At 41.3% G+C, this 23,398-nt stretch overlaps 2 protein-coding genes across 2 annotated transcripts in view; both read left to right on the top strand.

Moving 5' to 3' along the window:
• Window positions 1-23,398, top strand: part of LOC144329569 (uncharacterized) — a 330,604-nt gene that overhangs the window by 280,969 nt on the left and 26,237 nt on the right. The gene's annotated exons all lie outside the window — the stretch shown is intronic.
• The window catches only part of NR3C1 (nuclear receptor subfamily 3 group C member 1), a 154,090-nt gene continuing 152,264 nt past the window's right edge, over window positions 21,573-23,398 (top strand). The window contains exon 1 of the mRNA XM_077937308.1: window positions 21,573-22,048. The gene's annotated coding sequence lies outside the window, so the exon portion shown is untranslated. The remainder of the gene's footprint in view (window positions 22,049-23,398) is intronic.

The following is a 23,398-nucleotide window of genomic DNA, read 5'->3' as shown; positions in this document are numbered from 1 at the left end:
CTCCTGACACTGATAGTCTAGCAGGAAAGACAGATCTTAAACGCCCACTTACATCATTTATTAGTCACCAGAAGTAAGGCCAGGAAAAAGTATGGGGTGTCATAAGAGTTTGTAACAAGGCCCCTGACCTAGTCTGACAAGTCAGGGATGAATTCCCTGGGGAAGTCTTTTTGAACTGAACTCTGAAGGATGAGTAGGAACTGACCAGGTGAAGAGCAGAAAGAGATTTCCAGACAGAGAGAAGGCACAGCAACAGCCATGGCCCTGAGGCCAGAAGGAGCACAGCACAGTAGAGGAACTGAACAAAGTGTCAGGCTACTGGATTGGAGGAGGATGTAGGATAGACTTAGATAGGGGTTGTGTGGCTGAGTCCCCTAGCACTTGAGATCACCAACTATAGGAGTAAGGGAGGTGGTAAGATTGGGCAGAGGGGAAAGCTGAGCTGTGGTGTGGTCACGACAGCCTCAGTCAATCCTGTAGTTAGCTGTGAACTGGGATGGCCCTTCAGGGTTGTTCCAAGCTGGGACAAGGGAGAAAGGCCTTCATGTTCCCAAACTAAACATTCCCTGGACATAGTCTGCTCTCTGACCGCCAGGGCTGAGAGGTGAGGGCTGTCTGGAAGCAGCATTCCCAGTAGTGGGGAAAATAAGTCCTTCTGTCCAAAGGCAATGTGGGCAATGAGACACAGCACTCACAATACAAGTCAAGTCATTCTGGGCCCTTTAGGTCATGGTAGGAAATTTTAATGTTATTCCAACTGCAGAAGAAAGCCAAAGGGGAATTTTAAGCAAGTCAGCCAAATGATCTGATTGGCCTTTTAAAAAGGCTAGTCTGGGCCAGGCGCAGTGGCTCACGCCTGTAATCCCAGTGCGTTGGGAGGGCGAGGCGGGCAGATCACGAGGTCAGGAGTTTGAGACCAGTCTGGCCAACATGGTGAAACCCTGTTGGTGAAATTCTCTACTAAAAATACAAAAATTAGCCAGGCGTGGTGGCGGGTGCCTGTAATCCCAGCTACTCAGGAGGCTGAGGCAGGAAAATTGCTTGAACCGGGGAGGCAGAGGTTCCAGTGAGCAGAGACCGTGCCACTGCACTCCAGCCTGGGCAACAGAGCAAGACTCTGTCTCAAAAATAAATAAATAAATAAATAAATAAATAAATAAATAAATAAGATAAAATTTAAAAAGGCTAGTCTGGCTGCTTTAAGTTTTCAGTAGAAAAGTTTGGAAGAAGAAAAAGCATTGGCCGGGCGCGGTGGCTCAAGCCTGTAATCCCAGCACTTTGGGAGGCCGAGACGGGTGGATCACAAGGTCAGGAGATCGAGACCATCCTGGCTAACCCGGTGAAACCCCGTCTCTACTAAAAAATACAAAAAACTAGCCAGGCGAGGTGGCGGGCGCCTGTAGTCCCAGCTACTCGGGAGGCTGAGGCAGGAGAATGGCGTAAACCTGGGAGGCGGAGCTTGCAGTGAGCTGAGATCCGGCCACTGCACTCCAGCCTGGGCAACAGAGCAAGACTCCATCTCAAAAAGAAAAAAAAAAAAAGAAAAAGCATTTAAGAGTCAACTGCAGTGGTGATATGGACCTAAGTGGTAGCACAGGAGGGATGCGGGAGGTGATTTGACTTGGTTTGGGCATGGTGTAAACAAGACTTGTTGATGGGTTGAATGTAGGTTGGTGAAGAAAAACAGAGAGACCAAAGATAATGCCTAGATTTTGACTTGAGCAAATCATGGTTGGTGATGCCATCGAATAAGATGAGGAAGACTAGAGAAGGACTATTGTTCTAGGCCATCTCATCACAAATCCCAGGAAATCAACTTTGTTATATGGTTGTCACTACTTGCCATCTCTGTGCTATTACTAAACACACAAGGGCACATTGCCTGTTCTTTGGGCCATGGTTTTCACTTGAAATCATGATCTTCATCCTTCAATGTCTAGAACCAGTGCTACATCTTCTGTGTGATGTTCCTTGATCATTACAATGCTGAGAAATACACACACACACACACACACACACACAGAGAGAGAGAGAGAGAGAGAGAGAGAGAGAGAGAGAGAGAGAGAGAGAGAAAACAAGAGAGAGACGTTTCCTGACACAGTGGTTCAACTTACAATTTTCTGACTTTATGATACTGTGAAAGTGGTATGCATTCAATACAAATCATGCTTTGGATTTTGGATTTTGATCTTTTCCCAGGCTAGCAATATGTAGTATGATACCCTCTTGCAATGCTGGGCAGCAGCAGCAAGCCACAACTCCCAGTCAGCCACGCAATCAGAAGGGTAAATCACTGATCTGCACAGTGATCTGCATTGCCAGATGATTTTGCCCAACTGTAGGCTAATGTAAGTGTTCTTAGCACATTTAAGGTAGGCCAGGCTAAGCTATGATATTCAGTAGGTTAAGTATATTAAATGAATTTTTGATGCAGAATGTTTTCAATTTACCATGGGTTTATCAGAACATTACCCCATCCTAAGTCAACAAGCATCTGTGTGCATACACAGAGCGAGACAGAGAGTAATCCTGATATTTTACAATGGGGAAACTAGAAGCTAGGAAGAATAACTGACTTGCCTGGGACTGTACTCTTGGATACTAACAGAGATGTGACTAGACATCAAGTCTCCTGAATCCCTATTAGGTGTCTGAAAACTGCATTAAAGGAGAACAGGTGGGCAACAAAGATAGGCCAGGCCAGTTATTATAGAAATTTATTGTAGAAGTCCAGGCAAGCAGCTAGATGTGGTGGCTCACGCCTCTAAGCCAAACACTTTGGGAGGCTGAGGCAGGCAGATTGCTCGAGTCCAAGAGTTTGAGACCAGCCTGGGCAACATGGCAAAACCCTGTCTTTACAAAAACAAAAATCAAAAGTTAGCTGAGTGTGGTGGCGCATGCCTGCAGTTCCAGCAACTCAGGAGGCTGAGGCAAAACCTTATCTCTAAAAAATATATCTATATATGAAATGTTAAAAATATAAAAATTAGCTGGGTATGCCCGCGCATGCCTGTAGTCCCAGCTATGCCAGAGGCTGAAGTAGGAGGATAGCTTGAGCCTGGGAGGCAGAGGTTGCAGTGAGCTGAGATCAGGCCACTGCACTCCCACCTGGGCAACCAAAGCAAGACCCTGTCTCAAAAGTCCAGGCAACGGATGATGGTAGAGTGATAGCAGAGAGATGAAGTAGATATATCCAAGGGTTTTTTAGAATGTAGAATTGCCAGTACTTGGTCTTGGTTTTGGACAGAGGGAGTGAAGGAGAGAGAGGTGTCAGATAAGTCCTTGGATAACCTATGCTATTCACTGAGCTTGGAGGCACTGAAAGAAGACAGGGTTTGGGGAAAAGATCATGAGTTTGGTTTTCATGTCAGCTCAGGTTAGTGGTTGGCGCTCAGATCTCTAAAGTATGGTACCTGTAGGTGGTGTTCAGACCTCTGAAGGGGGTTATGTGGCCTGAAATTGTGTTTCTGAGTTTGGAGGCTTGGCACAGGGACCTCTGGGTGGGATCCCTACGTGGCTAGTACTTAAACCTCTGAGGGGGCACTTTGTGGCTGGTGTCCATACCTTTAATGGGTGATTGACACTTGGAACACCAGAAAACAACAAAGCCAGAGCTGCATGTTACACTTCCTTCCTGCCACCTGCCTTCCAATTTTCCACCACTGCCTCCCATTGACAGTGCCTAACAGGAGGCTCAAATGCCTGGGAAATGCAGCAGTGGAGAAGTGAGCTTGGGGTTGAAAGACATTAGATAAATAACCAGCACCACAGATTTAGGGAATGAGCCCTGGAGGAGTGATATGGTTTTGGATCTGTGTCCCCACCCAAATCTCTTGTCAAATGTCAATCCCTATGTGTCAGGGGAGGGACCCGGTGGGGGTGGATTTCTCCTTTGCTGTTCTTGTGATGGTGAGTGTGTTCTCATAAGATCCAATGGTTTAAAAGTGTGTGGCACTTCCCTCTTTTCTCTTTCACTCTCCTGCTGTGCCATAGTAAGACATGCTTGCTTCCCCTTTGCCTTCTACCATGATTTTAAGTTTCCTGAGGCCTGCCAGCCATTCTTCCTATACAGCCTGTGGAAATGTGACTCAATTAAACCTCTTTGTTTCATAAATTACCCAGTCTGAGGTACTTCTTTATAGCAGAGTGAGAGTGGACTAACACAAGGATGAATCAAAAAACTGGGTCTTATTTCCAACTTTGCCATCAACCAGCAGTGGGACCTTGGATATGTCATTTCCCACCTCTGATTCTCTTTTCCCTTCTTTCAAATGTGTAAACTTCTCCTTGATGCTGCACATACTTAGGTGTTTGTCTTTTAAGAAGCCTTGGCTGGCCAGGCACAGTGGCCATGCCTGTAATCCCAGCACTTTAGGAAGCTGAGGCGGGCGGATCACCTGAGGTCAGGTGTTTGAGACCAGCCTGGCCAACATGGTGAAACCCCATCTCTCCTAAAAATACAAAATTAGCCAGGCATGGTGGCACATGCCTGTAATCCCAGTTACTCGGGAGGCTGAGGCAGGAGAATCGGTTGAATCCAGGAGGCAAAGGCAGTGAGCCAAGATCTCACCATTGCACTCCAGCCTGGGAAACAAGAGCAAAACTCCATCTCAAAAAAAAGAGAAAGAAAAAAAAAGGAAGAAGAAGAAGAAGAAGGAGGAGGAGGAGGAGGAGGAGGAGGAGGAAGAAGAAGAAGAAGAAGAAGAAGAAGAAGAAGAAGAAGAAGAAGAAGAAGAAGAAGAAGACGACGACGACTTCCCTGACCCTCCAACTCATCTTCTAGTGAGTCTTGGTGTTCCTCTTGTTACTCACATAAATTCCTCTTTTACTTCTTTTTTTCCCCACTTTACTTTTTATTGAAAAATAACTAATATATAATTGAAAACATGGATCTAAAATATTCAGTTTGATGAGTTTTTACAATTGTATATACTCAAGTAATCACCAACTCAAACAACACGTAAAGCATTTCTTCTACCAAGAAAGTTTCTCCCGCCAAGTAAGTTTCTCCCTACCTCTCTACAATAAAAGTTCCATAATCCAAAGCATAAACTTTCTAATTTCCACCACTAGATTAGTTTGCCTATCATTGAGCTTCATATAAATATAATATACAATATGCACTCTTTTCTGAAGTTTTTTATGTTGGTAAAATACGTGTAACATGAAACTTGCCATTTTAACCATTATTAAATATAAAATTTGGTGCCATTTATTACATTCACAGTGTTGTGCAACCATCACCACTGTCTACCTCTTTGTAGCCCATTTGATTTTACCAGCCTACTGACTAGTCTGAATCCCCCTAGTGGGGAGTCAACCCTCAAGGATTGGGATCATGTCATAACCCAGTGGTTGGTATGTAGTAAATACTAATATTTGTTGGTTGGGTGGTTGAATGAATGAATGACTGTCTAAAGTCCCATCAAATGTGTCTTTCTATCTAAGAATTATAATAGTGTTATCAAACTGTTCCTTTATTCCTCCTCCATTTCTCAAGTGTTTACTAGGTATCAACAGGGTATCTGTGCTAAGCACTAGAAATTAAAAGATAACCTAAGCAAAATTCCTGCCCACAAGTCCATAACCAGGTTAAGAATCCAGACAAATAAATAACATGTCATAAAACATTAATTCTTAGTAGAAGGATGAATAGTGTTGGACTTATGGGTGTGAGAATGAGGTTATGCCTTACACTGCCTTGGGAAATCAAAGAGGGCTTCATGGAGAAGCAAAAGCAGATTTACTGCTGTTGAGTGCTGGGGTTGGAGTGGGGAGAGTCTAAAGGAACTGCAAGGAATTCTTTGGGGCCAGAAACAGGGTCAATCCTCCTCCTGGATCCCTCTATTCTTCCTCAATGCTTGAGACTGTGGTTGGCAAAGAGGTGAAATAGCTACATTGATTTTTTTCAGCATGGTGGGCTTTGCTTGCTCTCCCCCTTCCCACCCCGTTCCTCTTCATTAAGGTCCTTTGGCATTTCTCAGCATTTCTCTGTTTCTCCATGTTTCCCTTGAGTTCGTTTCTCCTCTTTGTGCATGCTCTCCTTAAATGAGTGTGGCTTTTAATATCTGTGGCTTCTCATGAAAGATCTTTGTTTAAGACCTTGGGATTTTTCCAGGGAAATCTATATATATATGTGCATACATCATTTTATATACTTATTAGTCTCTTATTTCAAAAATAGCTGTGGAACAAATATGTACCTCCTTACTCCTATGTGTACTCACATTCACACAGGCACATGCTTTCTCTCTCTGTCTCTTTCTCGCTCTTTCTTTTCTCACCTGTCCCCACTCAATCCCATTCCACCCTCATTCTCCCACTTGTATGTAGCTTAAGAATTCAAACCTCCAAGAAGAAGTTGTCTGTGGTCAAAATGGTGCTACTAAACTTTAAATAACTTGGGGGCCAAGACTCTCTTATTCAGAGAGCTGGATGTTTGAATGGATGAATGGGTAGATGGATAGACAGATGGACAGACACACAAACGGCTCAAATAATCATGCTTCTGAAAGTCTGACAACGTTATTTTTTATAACAACCCTTAGTAGGCAACTCAAAACAAGTGTTGGCAATGATGATGATGATGATGACAGTGTGATATGATAAGTGCTACAACACAAGAATAAAAAGGGTATGCTGGGGAGTAAGGCAGTGAGATTCCAAAGAGTTTGGCAAGACCAAGACTTCATGATATCCTTCCTCCACTCATTAAACATTCAAGTAGTAGTCTTAGGCATCACCATTTGCCCAGCCCATGCTATGCATGGCGGTGTGTACAAAGAAGTAGTCAGTGACATCCCTCCCTGTTTAAGACCTAAAGTAAGAGATTCCTCCCTCCTTTAGCTGTAAATTAAGTAATTAATTCTTTTACAAGACGTGGGGAAAAGATGCTAAACCCTAAAAGACAGGATTCATCCAAGAGAGTTTTTCAATAAGGTCCCTTTTATTTTTCACTCTGGATAAAATTAAATAATAATAAGACATTATCCACACTGTTTCTCAGCATTGTACTTATAAGGTTTATTTCCTTGAATTGTTTGAGAAGTCCAAACAAGATGCATGCTATTTTAGGAAGCACAGACAGGCAGATCCATCATAGCCAAGCTCAGTGAAGATGACAGGTGGGAGGGACAAGGGAAGGGTGTCATGATTTTTTGACCCAAAATTATTGAAACAGAGGAAGATATGAAGACGGCAAAGAATATCTCATGCTTTCCTTTCTTCCTCATTCTAACTAGGGTAAATAATACATGACAGTGGAATAGCCTAAGTGTTGCATTACCATGCCATTCTAAACCCCACTTTTTCCCTAAGAAAGAAGGATTGTCGTGTGGCAGTGGCCAAGAAGCCTCCCAGAACCCGAAAAACAAGGTTGTCTGAAGGCCCTGGCTCCTGCCTGTGAAGAAATTTGACTCTAGCTGCAGAAACAGGAATAACTTAAAAGTCAAGCAAAGCTAGGGTGAAAAACTAAACTGACCTAATCACCTTCCCTTTGTTATACATGTGAAGGAGAAAATATTAGAGAATAAGGCTATAAGCAGAAGTAGCATGAGCTCAAAAAGTAGTGAAGACCTACATGTGCAGTAAGTTTACGTATGAGCACAAAGTATAAGCAAACAGAAGCTATATAAGGTAGCTTGTTGTGCCTGGAACATGGTTTCCCTGGACCACTCATTAATCCTATGCATCACAGTTTAAACATCACAACCTTGAAGAAACCACCCTAACCAGCTTCATCCTCATCTCATACTTCCCACCTTCACCCTACTGATGCAGAGACTTGGTCAGGATCCCTTCTGTGCGCAGTCATCAAATCCTAGGTTATGTTCCTCATCACATCTACCACAGCTGTCATTGAATGGTCATTTATGAGATTTTCAGTTACCTCTCTCCCCTACTGTACTAGCAGCTCCATGAAGGCAGGAACTGTGTCTATCTGGTTTCCACATCACTGTACCTACTTCTAGCATTAACACAGAATCTGCCTGAGGTTGAAAAATAACTAAATATTGCTTGAATGATTTAACGAGAAGAAACAAGACATAGGCTCAAGGAGAAAACTGAAAAAGAAGAACCGGCCAGGCACGGTGGCTCACGCTTGTAGTCTCAGCACTTTGGGAGGCTGAGGCGGGCGGATCACAAGGTGAGGAGTTAGAGACCAGCCTGGCCAACACAGTGAAACCCTGTCTCTACCAAAAATACAAAAATTAGCTGGGTGTGGTGGCAGGCGCTTGTAATCCCAGCTACTCTAGAGGCTGAGCCAAGAGAATTGCTTGAACCTGGGAGGCAGAGGTTGCAGTGAGCCTACATCACGCCACTGCACTCCAGCCTGGGCAAAAGAGCTAGACTCTATCTCAAAAAAAAAGAAGAAGAACCTGACTTCAGAGGACAGGTCGGCTGCCATTGCTCAGCTGCCGTTGCTGGGCCTGGAGCAATGCCATGCCACCCCAGTCTCTGCGTGTGAAGCCTTAGGTCCGGTTATTCCCCAAACCCTGAGCAGCAGCAGCTCTCTGGTGTCCTCATGTGTGCTGCAGGATACTTAAAAACAAGATGATGAACTCTTGCTAACCCACATATGTCCCCAAAACAAATAGCAGAGAGAGAAGCATCGACCATGTGCCACGTAAACGGAATCATTTCTAAATGACATGCTTCTCAAAGCCTCGGAAAGGAGATGGTGAGCTAAAGGTTTACATTAACCTCCTCGCATATTTCTTTTTGTTTACAGGAAATTATTTGAATTTTCCATGCCCATCTGTTTGATGTTGACTTCACTGCATCATTAAAGCTTAGCTGCATCATTTGGTTTGTTCCACATTATTTATGCAGAAAAAGGACCCCAGTTGATACTTTATTAGTTGCGGTATAATAATTTGTTTTCAAATATGATGTTTTTTTAAATTTAAGATACTATCCAAGCGTCTCCTAGTGGGAAGGAGAAGAAATGTTTTTTTTGTTTGTTTGTTTGTTTAACAATATCATGTTCATATAAATAAGTAAAACATCTCCCTTCTCTTCAGTGATCCTATACAACGTGCTTATATAATTAATTTAGATATCTTGCCTATTGAACTGTCTGGGTTTTCTATATTTTTGAAAGAATGAGGATTTATTTATTTATTTTTTAATGGATAGGCAGAACATGGCTTTAAAGCAAGAGTTTCGAGCCAGGTAACTCTTTGTTGTGGGAGGCTGCCCTGTGCATGATGGGATATTTTGCAGCAACTCTGGCCTCCACCCACTAGATGCCAGTAGAACCCTCCCAACCCCAGTTACAACCATAGAAAATGTCTCCAGGCATTGCCAAATTTGCCCTAGGTAGGCAAAAAACACCCCAGGTTGAGAACCCCTGGTACAGAGGGAGGAAGAAGCTAAAGGCAGACTGTTTTCCTATCTTTCAGATTAGGCAAAACTATCATTAGCCTTCTTGGTCAGATGTTTTTCTAATCACTAGTTTGGTCTCCTTTGGCCTAAGTACAAAAAGACTACGTGGTGTCCCATCCATTGGTGAAAATATGAAACAAAAAATTTCTTTCTGAAATCCCTAGAGTCTTCCCTCCCCATACTGTAGAAGGAATACAGTATAGTGATCCAGACAGACTAGCAGTCTGCTACTTATGACCTCTGTGACCTCTGAGGAGTCTCAAGCTCCTCAATACAGTAGGGTCCAACACTTAACCTTCCCATGTCAATGAATAGTTGGAAAAAATCGAATCAAAATGTACCCAGTTTCACTTTCTATAAGTGACATAGTCAGACCAAGTAATACTGGTTGGTGTGTTGCCTTTTCTTGACGAAATGACTTTAACCATAGGGAAGGAGTGGGAGGCAGAACAGAGCAAGGTTATGGGTCTGGTCTTTGAATTCTAACAGGCCAGAGTTCTAAGCAATTGCCCCCAGTCACCAGCTGTGTAGGTGGTATACCAACTAAGGCATATAACTTCTCTGAGCCTCTAGTTCCTCACCAATAAAATGGTAATAATATCTATTGTATAGGGGCGATTTTGAGAGTAATACTGTAGAATATATGCAAGACACTACGTGCATTGTTCATTACAGAGTGAGTACCCATAAATTATGTTTGTAATTGCTGTTATCATTGTTAATAAATACAGAAAATACCACAAGCTGTCAGGCTAATGGGAGAGACATGTGGGAACAGTTTCCTTTAGGATCCCTAAACCAGATCTGTAATGGAAACTTCTATTTCTCTTGCTTTGCTTAAAGCCAAGAGCAATGACAGGCATGTTAAAAGATCAGTCATTTTCCTAGGGTTTGAAAGCAGGAGCTGTGTCTCATTCATATATGTACTCAAAGCACCTAGCACAGTGTATGGCCAAAGTAAGAGCATTCATTCCTATGCTTCCATGCTTGACAGGGAAAATTATTGAGCATCTACTATATGCCAGAAACAGTTCTAGGCTCTGGACAGTGATAAGCAGTGATGAGCAAAAGCAGACACAGTCATGGCCCTTGGGGAGTTTATAGTTGTATTGCAAAGACTGCAAATCAACAACTGAGCCGGAACAGGTAGAAGACAGAAAAGCCACACAACCTTTTCGTAATGTTTTCACATATGATACACATATAGTTATGGAGAAATAGCTCTCAAAGGAAGCCAACATTCCAAGAATGATAGTAAATAGCAGATGACATGGCTCAGTTTTGAAGCAGTGGGAAGGGTAGAGAGCTAGAAAGAATGTCACTGTTGAGCAATAAAGAGCACATTTTCCAAGTCATTTTGAGATTTCTGGGTCTGTCTGAGGAGATCTGAGTTTTGACAGTGAAGTGCTTGTGATACACGAAGGGTCAGAGGATGGTGGACAGTTTCACAGGAGATGGCCAAGGTGCAGCATGGTGCCCAGGAGACTGGGCTACGGGAGCCAGATTCCCTGAGTCCCTGAGCCCACAAGCCTCAGCATGACAGTGTAGGTGATGTCACACAAATAGGAGGTAGGTAATGACCAGCCCAGCCCTTTATAAAAAACTTTTTTAAAAAATACCCAAATTCTAGAGATGGGGGTAGGGAAGAATCCACCTTTTTTATTCAATCAGCTCCAGAAAACGGTTAGAAAAAGAAAGTCTCCTACTGATTTTTAAGCATCTTGTTCCCACAGGAAGAGGCCATTGGGATTAAACATCACTCTCCCTAAATCAAATCCTAATCCTTTTAGAACGGTTAGTTATCTGTAGGACTTGTTAACTGGCTAGGGATAAGCTTAACCTCCTGGGGGCCTATCACTCCAGTTCTGATATTTTGCTGTTAGTACGAGGGCCACACAGGATGCTCCAAGAGAGATTAGGACGAGGCTACTCCAAACTTTTCTTTTCTTTTTTTTTTTTTGCAAGTGCTTTTTTTAGGTCAAAGAGTCTACAGGACTCTGGAAAAGGGATGAAATGAATGTAGGATTGTGGGGAAAGGCAAAAGGATCTAAAGAGACATTGGGGAAGGAATTTTCGAAAGAGATTTGCGATGCTGTAATCTTAAAATAAATGTAAAACAAAATACCAAAAGATACATTATTTACTTCCATATAGTGCAATAGCTCGGACATTTCTAATAAAAGGTCTGCAACATATTACACATAAGAAAATGTATAGTCCTGCAGTCTTCATCATATAAGTTTCAGAGTTGTCTGTTCTTTTCTTGGCACACTTACAAAAGCAAGCATACACTGAATGCTATTTTAATAATCCTCATGGTATGGTATTATAGATTAGATTCAATTCATTGTTTCCTACCCCATCCTTATTTCCCACAGCATACCACTGCTTTTATTCTAGACAGTCCACCCTGTAGGGAGAAAAATTGGTCTAAAATATAAAGCTAGCCCTTTCTTTTTGCAGACATCCTGTAATTAGCTCAAGTCTTCATCTCTTCACAGCAAGATCCTGCTGCACAAAACAGAAAAGCTTTCTTTTCTCAACATGTTTTTGCCAGATGTTTCCACAAAAAAAAAAAAACAAGAAAAAAATGTAAAGGCAAAGTTTTTGTGTGCATTCGTATACATGACTTCATCCTTAATGACCGCTTCAAATGCTCCTCCTCCTTAATTAAACTAAGCAGTTCTCCCCCAGGTCCCTTGTAAGAGCATCTATTGTCTTTATCTTCAGTCTCAGCATTTCAGCCATTTGTGATTGCCCCAAGTGGCCTCAGAAGGAGTCAAACTTTTAGCTCTATTCATACTCCTTCTGTATTTTCTGCACAACAAACCCCAAATAAACACTTTAATTAACAATTTGACAAAAGAAAATTTAATCACTGCCAAATTAGCATGTAAAATTCTTGCTGTATTTCCGACTAATCTTACTTTTTTTCTGATTAAGGAATTATTCCAATATGGTTCAATGTTGGAAATAGTATGATAAATTCGCTTCAATATTAGCAGTCAGACATTGTCTAGTTTGAGATACCAGTGTTTCAGTTTTGCTACAGAATATTTTTATGTTTTTAAAATATTTTTCTTCCTTATCTTCTCTATTTCTGCCATCCTCACAAAATTTTGTGATGTCAATACTGGCAATGGCCTTAAAAGATCTGATTCGGCTTCCTAGTTGATCACTGGCAAAACTAAGAGGAAGAGAGTTGCCCTAACCACACATCTGATTAGTAAAGAGTTTTTGATCCCTATTCTACATCCTACATCTTCTGATAACAGATCGCACTACGTTCTTATGTGAAAACCCAAAACAAAACGAAACCATCCCTTTTTATCAGTGACATAAGCTTGAAATCATTGATGATATCTATATACATTTCTCACAAACTGCCAGTCAGTATGCTTTGCTCCGACTATCTTATGGGTTGGGCTGATCTAGCCATGCTCTCATTTAAAATTTTTGGAATATTGAATAAGCATGAGCTCCCACAATGATTAGTGGCATTGTAGTCAGATATGTGTTCAGATCTCAACTTTGCCTCTTATAAATGAAGACCTTAGGCAAGTTACTCAATTTCTCCAAGCCTCAAGTTTCTCATTTTAAAAATTGGAGCAGTGATAGGAGCTTCCTCATAGGGCTGTCTGAGGAATGAATAAATGAATCAGTGAGCATAAGTGCCACAGATGACATCAAGGTTTCAAGGCTAGGTTACCTAGACATTTCTAGTACTCCCCAAAACTGACCTCCCCTACCTCAACATAAGGAACATGACATTTCCTAACCCCCTTTCAGTTAGGCTGGGACTGGAATAAGACCAGTGAGGTCCCTAAGGTAAAAAATACTAGGAGCCACTGGCTTTTGCAAGGAGTCATACAGGGGTCAACCCTATACCTGCATGATCCCAAGAGCAAGAGCCTCTTAAGACTGTATTCTGGGTACCTCACTCCTCATTCTAGTCACAAGCTAGGTAAGCCCGTGTGACAAGGTCTGGCCAGTGAGCTGCAATAGCAAGTCACTCTTAAGAGCCCGTATTCAATTCTCCATGCTCTCTTCTCCTGCCACAGCAGCTGAGGAAGTTGCCTGTTCTCAATGGTGGCATTCTGTGGCTATGTGAGACAGGTCCCCTGCCTACCATTTAAAATAATGGTAAAACCACAATTACTTTTGCACCAACCTAATACATGGCTGTGGAGCATGATCAAGAAATAAAATTGTGTTGTATGGGGCCACTGAGATTTGTTTGCTGCTGCAGCAAAACCTAGTCTATTTATTATTATCAGTATTATATTTGTTATTGACATTATTAGCATATCCCAGTCAAAATTAATCAGTGACTTTGTTGCTTTCACTAGGAGTATTGAGCTTGCAGGCTTACTGTGTGGGTTGAGCTGTATCCTACTTAGTTGTGAATAGGAATGTCCTCCCTGACAGTCTTTGTGAGCAGGGGACCTCTATATACCCAAAGGTCTAAACTATTTTCTTGGCGCATTACAGGTGTTTAATAGATGTTTATTAATTAAATAGTAGAAGACTTTGGTTTACAAGTAATAAGAAATTTTCTACAGAGCAAAAGGCATGAGCCAGCACTGAACCAAGAAAATGGCCCAGATTTTCTCCTGTTCCTCCCTGTGAATCTCTTATTCTTTCAGTGCCTGCATCAGCTGGGTTGTCAAGGTTACTTATCATCTTAGGAATATTATTGGATGTTGACCCATATTGTATCAAAATTAGACATAGACCTTGGTGTGTGTTTGCCTCCCCTACTGTTCTGACTATTGTCACTCTTTTCTGATCTGTTTCCCCCACTATACTGTATTTAAATTTGTGAAGGATTTTACAGCCTGGCTATTCACCAGAAGGAGACATCATTCAGCATTGTACTGACTCAGTGGGATTTCAACAGGCTTAGATTCAAACCCTGAAAAAGTTGCAAAGTTCTTTGCTTGGGATTTAAGTGAGATTCAGTCTCTTCTTTCTAAATTTGCAGATTCTATATGGAGTTTTCATCAGCGTTCTGACCACTTCTCTTACTTTTGTAAGCTTTCATCGTCATTGACATCGTTATCTCAGCAGTTTGTTTATTCTGTCCTGTGTTAGGTACTCTGCTATATGCTTCATATTCATAACAGCACTTAAATATTCACCACAGCCTTATGAAAAAGATGCTATGGTTAGCCCTGTTTTGCAGATAGATGAGAAGATTGAGCTCCAAGAGAATAAGGAACTTACCCAAGGAAACACAATACTAAATATCAGCGCTAAGATGAAGGCTAGGTTTGGTTTGACTCCAAATCCTATTCTCTTAGCTTTCTATTATACTGATTAAGCAAGAGATAGAAGTGAAAAAGGTTTCCAAGGTTGGCCAACTCTTTCCAGTTTTATAACAAATATTTGAATAAGGATGATGATATCTAATACTCTGAGCATTTTAGTAGGGATGAGGGAAAGAGAAGAATAATTGGTGACCCAGTCTGACAGAATTTGTCTTGCAAGGCTAGGTGTTGTGGCTCATACCTATAATCACAGGACTTTGGGAGAGCAAGGTAGGGGGATCGCTTCAGGCCAGGAATTTGAGACCAGCCTAGGCAACAAAGCAAGGCCCCTTCTTTACAAAAGATAAAACAAAATAAATTCACCAGGCATGGTGGCATGTGCCGGTAGTCCCAGCCACTCAGGAGGGTGAGATGGGAGCATCCCTTGAGCCCAGGAGTTTGAGGCTGCAATGAGCTGTGATAGCGCCATTGCACTCCAGCCTGAGCAACAAAGTGAGACCTTGTCTCTTAAAAAAAAAAAAAAAAAAAAAAAGGGAATTTGGCTTGCATAGGACGTTACTCAGAAAAAATACTCCCCAATTTCTTTACAACCTAGAGTTTTAAGAGAACTGGGGTCAGGGAGGGGATGGATATTATTGGGCAAAGTTGTTTATTGAGAGAAAGTATTTTTAGTCACTTTGAAAGTGTGCATGGTAAGATTAAAAGTTAAGGAAGAGAAAATATACACTACTAATATTATTATTCAGGCCAGTTTGAAGCATTATACTTTGTTTAAAAAAACAAATTTTTCTTTCAAAACAAATGACCCGTTCAAGCTGAGTTTCTTTCATTACTGAGGTTGAGAATATTATGTTTGCTGGACATTTTTATTTCCTTCTGTGTGAATTATCTATTCATAAATTTTGCCCATTTTATATTGAAATTATATACATTAATAATTTGTAATAACCTTTTGCATATTTTGGAAATCAGACCTTGTGATTGTCATTATGTTGTAAATATTTTCTCAAGTTTTTTGTTTATGCTTTCTTTGATTATGACATTTCCTATCTAAATATAGTTTTAATTTTTATGTTAAAAGGGTAGCTTTGAGTGTGTGTGTGTTTATATGTGTGTGTGTGTGTGTGTAAAAGACAGAGAAATAATTTGGATGTCAAAAGCTGGTTTCACAAATCTGTTTCATGCCAATAACAAGCAGGCAGGGAGCCACTGTATAATTTGTGAGGCAATTTGCAGAAGGCTTCCTGTTTGACTCTGGGCATCATTAAATAATAGCCATGTGCAGATTTGGCTACTTTCCATGCATGGCCTAAAAGCGGGCCTATCGGCACTCACATCAGTTTGCAATGCCTGGCTGGTCATAATAGGTGTTAATACCAGCCCATAAAACTACTGCTACTTTGTGGATTTGTTGAAATGTCAAGTGATTTGCTGCTGAGAAAAAGAATGAAAGAAAGAGAAGAAACAAAGAAAGCTGGAAAGAAGGAAGAAAGGAAAAATGAAGAGAAAAGGAAAGAAAAAAATAAATGGAAAAGGAAGGAAAAGGGACAAGTAAAAAGATAAAGAAGTAGGCAAGAAGGTAATCGAAAGACAAAGGAAAGGTAAGAAAAAAGGAGAAAGAATAGAAAGAAAAAAGAAATGGAGAAGCAAAATATAAATAATGATGGATGGAAGGAAGGAAGGAAAGGAAGGAGATAAGGAAGAAGGAAAAGGGAAAGAAGAAGAGAGAAAATCAAAATTAAAAACTTCAGACTAAATTTATTTCAACTATACAAAGAATCATAAATCCTAGAGATGAAAGAGAATACATAGTTCCTTTACATCTAAGGCTCTCATTCTACAGGTCAATTCAAGGCCGGAAAGATGGAACTTGCCTCAAGCTCACACAGCAGCTTCATCACATAATGGGAACCAGATTCCAGCCAGGTCTCCTAACTTCCAGTCTAACCTACCTTCTCTCATGCTGTAACTCTTTTGTTTCATTAGAAAGTTGCCAGTGTTTTAAATCAATTTCAAGCAATATCTAACATAAATAATATTTTAGCAAAAAATAGACCTTCCCCTTGACCAGAAAATCTTACCTTATGAGATTTTAAAAAACTATAGCACATTCCCATAACAGAATTTGACTTATAGTGTACATACTTTTAAAAGATGAGCTGGCAGTTTCTTCCTTATTTTATTTTATTATTTTATTTATTTTATTTTTTGATACAGAGTCTCATTCTGTTGCCCAGGCGGAAGTGGAGTGGCGCAATCTCGGCTCACTGCAACCTCTGCCTCCCAGGTTCAAGCAATTCTCATGCCTCAGCCTCCTGAGTAGCTGAGTACCTGCCACCACGCCTGGCTCACTGTATCTTTACTAGAGACAGGGTTTCACCATGTTGGCTAGGTTGGTCTTGAACTCCTGACCTCAAGTGATCTGCCTGCCTCAGCCTCCCAAAGTGCTGAGATTACAGGTGTGAGCCACCACACCCCGCCCTCTACTTTTTTTAAAAAAGTAAAAATTTTAACTTAAAATAGAAAAAATATATTTAAAAGGAAATTACTCGGGATAACTTAGGAAAAGGCTAAAGTTTTTAGTACCTTTGGTAGAGTTACCATTGTTTTGATATTAGACACCTGAGGAACATGGTATTTTTTCCATTCCTATCTGGGGCCAGATAGTCAAAGATAAAGAGAAGTAGGAGTTTGCATGTACTCACAGTTGGCCTTTCGTTTCAGTGTTATTTAAGGTAGAGATACGACTTTTCTAAGAAGGGAAGCAGATGGTGAGTGGTTGAACATTAAAAAGAAAAAATATGAATGACTGAAAAAGCAGAGTATTTCTCCAAATACCCTCAACACAGAAAAGATCCTCTTTGACATGGTTGGAATGTACCCTCTCGGTCTTGCAGTTAGGAGGCAGGACTGAGTGAGAGCTCAGGTTTTCTTTCAGTCCCATGGTCCTATATGATCCTATAACACAGTTAAAAAAAATCCCTTTGCCCTAATTAACTAGTTATTGCTTTAATTTTCTATTTTGCTTTGACAATGGGGACTTGCTTCATTCTATTAATTTATTTTGGATGGCACTCTGTTTCATTAGCTTAACGGTTTAGAATTAGTGCCAACGAGGCCAGAGTATTTGGTTTCATCCATTCATTCAATAAATATTTTTTGAGCTACCTACACATAGGAGACTGTTCTAGGTGTCCAGCAGACCACATAAACAACACAGATAAAAAGCTTGCCCTCGGCCGGGTGCAGTGGCTCACACTTGTAATCCCAACACTTTGGGAGGCCAAGGCAGGTGGATCATGAGGGCAGGAGTTTGAGACCAGCCTGGCCAACATGGTGAAACCCCATCTCTACTAAAAATACAAAACTTGGCTAGGCATGGTGGTGGGCGCCTGTAGTCCCAGCTACTCGGGAGGCTGAGGCAGGAGAATTGTTTGAACCTGGGAGGCAGAAAGTGCAGTGGGCTGAGATTGTGCCATTGCACTCCAGCCTGGGTAACAGGGTGAGACTCTGTCTAAAACAAACAAACAAACAAAAAACCCCTAGCTTCATGGAGTTTATACTCTGGGGGAAGAAGGAAGTGGGGATAGACAATAAATAAGTATAATAATATATGGTATCTGAAATGATAATAAGTGCTACAGTGAAAAATAACACAAGAATGGGGATAGAGAGGGTGGGGCTAGAAGAAGAGCCTTAATTTTCAGAAGGATGATCAGATATTTGACCAGAAGAGTCTCTGATGAGAGAAGTCTTGAGCAAAAACCTGAAAGAAATAAGGAGTGAGGGCAGCTAAAGGATGTATGCAAACAGAGTGACCCTGCCTGGGGAGAGGCATGTGGCTGGGAGAGGCCAGGGAGAGGACAGTGGCTGCAGCATGAGTGAGAAGGAGGCTCAGAGAGGTTGGGGTCCAGATCTTGTGGGGCTGGGAAGGCCATTGTAGGACTGTGGCTTTAACTATGAGTGAGGTGAAAAGGCTTTTCTTTTCTACTGGGGATGCATTATCACATGACCCCATTGGCTGCTGAGTGCAGAGGAGTGCATTCCAGGGCAAGGGTAGGAACAGGGCCAGAACTAAAAGAGGCTGTTGCTAACCCAGGCAAGAGATGACAGTGACTGGGGTCATGCTGCTAGCAGCCAAGCAAATATAGGATAGAGCTGGATATATCTTGCAGCTAGAAATCACAGGATTGGACCAATGGCCTGGATGTGAGGTGTACGAGAACATGAGGACTCAGGATGATTCCAAGATTTTGAAGGCCTAAGCAATTGAAAGGATAGAGTTGGAATTGCTCTAAAGTGAATAGGAGAAGGCTGCAGGAAAAGCACAGTTGTTTGTTATGGGTAGAGACCAGAAGTTCAGTTCTGAGTAAGTTTAAAATGCCTACTAAATATCTACCTGGACATGATGAGTAGGCTGCTGCATACGTGAGTCTGGAGTTCAGAAGAGACACGCAAGTTACTGACATAAATTTCAGTGTTCAGTGTAGAAATTTGATTTAAAGCCATTGGGTTAAACGAACCAAACAAGGTAAAGGTATTTGCAGGTAAGAGAAGAGACCTGAGGACTGAGCCCTGAGGCACTCCAGCATTATGATGTAGGGGAGATGAGGAACCAGCAAAGGAGGCTGAATGGAAACGGAGAAGGAATGGCGAGTTCTGTGCAAGAGACAGGAAGAAAGAGAGAGAATGTAAAATGGTCAAATAATAAATAATTAAGTTGAATTAGATGGTAAAGAAATAAATGCAAGGCCATAGTCACTGGGCAGACAGAGTGAAAGAACATGATGAATCAGATGAGATTAATCACCCCTCCTGGAACTATCACAAAAAGATACTCACTGACAGTGAGGCAGTCGTGTTAGTCCCCAAGATGATGACTAATAGAAACTAAGGTCACGGTGCACATTAATTTCTTCTGAAGCAAAGGATAAAAACAAACAAAATATAAAAGATTAAGATGTAAACCTAAGTACAGCGTACACTAATTCAGAGAAGAATTAAATGATTTTAAAACTTCAAGAAGGATGATAGCATTCTAAATGCATTGTTCTAAAATAATAGTAAGATGGGATAAATAGTTGCACTAAGGTGATGATTTTGGATGTGTTAAGTTTATCACGTTGAGACCAGATATACTCCACTTCCCTTCATGCCAGCTTTTAAGAACATATATCATAGAAAAAGAGAAAAGAAACAGTTGAATCTAAGTGAAGAGAAATATTGTGAAGCAATAAATCCAGGGAAAAATTAATAAAACCCTACTTCCACCCTAAAAGAAAGAAATTAAAAGAAATGCAAATATAAAGTTCAATAGGAGTCACTAGAGATTGTAATTTGGGCTCTGAGCTTCCTACCAACAAAAGCACAAAGGAAAATAAGATCACTGCTATATTAAAAACAAAAACAAAAAACCTATAGTTTCCAAAAGATTAAGATTAAAACAAACCAGCAGTTTTGTAGCAGCTAACACTAAAATCTAAAGGAACTACCTTCTATGGAGCCACTTAATATGCATAAAGACCTTGACAATATTCTTTCAACAACTACAGTAACACGTTTCTTAGAGTTCATTTCTTTTTACATCCTTAATGAATTGTAAATCTTTAAGTAAAACATCACCACTTAATTCTGGTAACTTTTCCATATTAACTTTTTAGAACAATTGCAAATGTACCATAATGATTGTTGCCACAGTGGTAACTATTTGACATGACTGTTATTTTGTATATAGCAACTTTTAAAATAAAAAGGCAACAAGTTTCTAGGTGTAATTTCCACAGATATTTTATGTAAAACAATGACATCCTTTGCAACTTCTGCCGCTTAATCTGTCTCAAGTAAGCTCTCTGGAAACAAATCTATTTGAAAGATTCTATTGTAATTAGAAATCAGGGTAACTGAATGCACTAGATGAAAACCTTCTGACTGGAGCCAATGAAGTCAATGAAGTCAAAACTGCTATGAATGCTCAACTGTCTGCAGATCAGATGTCTTGGGATGGAATCCGTTCTTGAGGCCACCATCATCAATATCAATTTGGCCATGTAATGCAACTCTCACTTGTTCCACTGTTACAAATGTGCTTAAAACTGAGCTCATTTACAATCCAAATACATGTGTAGGATGGTAACCAAGGCATCACACGAATTTAGGTATTATGTTTTAGGGGAAACAAAAGGTATGTTAATATTTTATTCATTTCCAAATTAACTATAAATTGTGCATTCTTGTATAGATCCTCGTTGGGAATGAGAAATTAGGAAAATCCAGTTCTTAAAATGAATGTCTAAAATCAAAATAAAATTTGTTTTTCTGGCACCTGCTTGATGACACAGACTTATAACCAATGACAAAATTGCCCTTGAACCCAAGTTTTCATTTCCTCCTCTTGTGTGGTCAGGTTATGTAAGGGTTTGCTTTCACCCCATTCAAAAGATACCTCTTCCTCTTCTTTTGCTCCCTCTTGCCCTCATTCTTGTGCCTGTGCAGACATTTGAGTAGAGGCGAATCACTTTCACTTCTGCTGGGGAAATTGCAACACGCTTCTTTAAATGGCAGAGAGAAGGAGAAAACTTAGATCTTCTGATACCAAATCACTGAACCTTGGAAGGTCAGAAATCTTTCAAGCCCTGCAGGACCGTAAAATGGCCATGTCCAACAGAAGCACTGGGGCATGAGTGGGGAAGGAATAGAAACAGAGTCAGAAAGGGGATAAGAGAAGAATAAAAGGGAAAGTGGTGAAGGCAGGGAGGCAAATTGCTTAGTGTGAATATGCACGCGTTCATTTAGTTTTCAAATCCTTGTTGAGCATGATAAAGTTCCCAGCATCAATCCTCACGTGTTGGTTTCCGTTAGGATCTGCCTGGGGGAATATCTGCTGAATCAGTGGCTCTGAGCTGAACCAGGAAATTCACCATGATTAGGAGAGTAGCTGTGTTAGTCAGGGTCTCTCCAAAAAAAAGTTATACCCAAGAGACAGGATCTTCTCATCCAAAATTTTCTTCACTTCTGAAATTCTCTGGTTTGTGCTCATCATTGGCAGCTATTTGTTCATCAAGAGTTGTGTAGTTGGCTTCTTCTGGAAAAAGGAATCTGCGTCATATCTAAGTCAGATTTCATTCTGGTGCTCTCAGAGCAGTTAGCCCAGGAAGGGGGCCGGCTTCTGTGGCTACTGGTGCAGAGGCAGATGCAGTTTGTGTCCCACAGATATTAACTTCAATAAGCACTTAATGAGGGCCTTCCCTGTGCGAGAATGGGGAGGAACAAAATGCAGCTCCTGCCCTCCTGGGGCTTTAGTTGTACCTTAGTAAGAGGAATTTTCATCTGCCTGGCTCCTTTCCTCAAAGAACAAAGAAGACTTTGCTTCATTAAAGTGTCTGAGAAGGAAGGTAGGTTATATTTTTATTCCCATTCTATAGCTGGGTAAAGTGAGTTCTAACAAAGTTACTTGATAAAGGTTACTCAGAGGTCGGAGCACCAGAGAAAAAGACAATCACAAGACTGATGTTGTGTGCTGGAAAGTTTAAACTGAACAGGAAGAAAACATTTTTGTGGGCTTTATCTAAAAAGAAATAGGTTGTTCTGAGTTTCTCAGTTTCATTTATTCAGCAAGTATGTGCCAAGTGCTGTTGTAGGCCATGAAGATACAGCAGGGAACAAAACAAAACTGACATGGAGCTTCCGTCTAGAGAGGAGAGCGAGACAACGCGTTTTAAAATATATATAATGTGTTAGGTAAAAAGTGCTATAAGGAGAGCTAAAACACAATGAGGGGCTAGAGTGATAGTGGTGGGGGGTGGTGCTTCTCTAGGAGGTGACATTTGACCAGGGGTCTGAATAAACTAAAGAGGCCAGTGATGTGAATATCTGGAAGACTCAAGGGGCGGGGGGAAATAGCCAGTAGAAAGGCCCTGAGGTAAGAAGGTGCGTGGCAAGTTTGAGGAACAGGAAAGACAGTCCGACGGGAGCAAAGAGAACCGGAGCTGAGGCCATCAGGGCAGCCAGGGGCCAGGTGCAGACTGGGCTTTGACTCTACGTGCAGAGAGGAGCTGCTGAGGATTCCAAGCAAAGGACTGCCCTGACCTGCCTTAGGTTTTAACAGGATCCCTCTGATTGGTGTATGAAGAATTAACTGTAGACAGGCAAGTGTGGAAGAAGGGAGAGCAGTCAGGAAGCTGCCACAACATGAGAGAGGTGAGGCCTCGGAGTGGAGCAGTGGAGATGGTGAAAAGTGTTTATTTTGAATGTGAAGCTTGCAGGATTTGCTGGAGGATTGGATATGGGGGATGAGAAAAAGAGAGAGGCTTACAGATCAGGTAATTTAGCTGATCCTTAAGCCCCTTACAGCTTAATATTATTCCAAGGTGCTAATAACAGCCAAGGTTAACAACCCCGTCTTGGACCCTCTGCCTTTATTTGCCTGCACAAGCGCAGGTTCCATCAGCTGCTAGCGGAGACACTTGGGCAAATGAGTGGTTATCTCTAGTCCTCAGTATCCCTGCTGTTAATGAGGGATGATCATTTCTTCTCTGCCTAGCTCAAAAGAATATGTTAAATAAAACTCTGTGAACTTTAGGCAGCACAGGCTGAGGGCTTCTTAGTAACATCATCAGCACCATCAGAGTTAACTTTATGAGTCAGCTGAGTTGCCTTTGGGTATATCATTAACAGATTCCAGGAAGCTCCCCTGCCCAAAAGCCTCCCACCAATGGTCTGCCTTGTTGAAAGAATTTCACAAT

Source organism: Macaca mulatta, chromosome 6 (assembly GCF_049350105.2).
Source record: "Macaca mulatta isolate MMU2019108-1 chromosome 6, T2T-MMU8v2.0, whole genome shotgun sequence".
NCBI lineage: Eukaryota > Metazoa > Chordata > Mammalia > Primates > Cercopithecidae > Macaca > Macaca mulatta.
The sequence above is the reverse complement of the archived record's forward strand: the minus strand, read 5'-3'. Positions and strand labels throughout refer to the sequence as shown.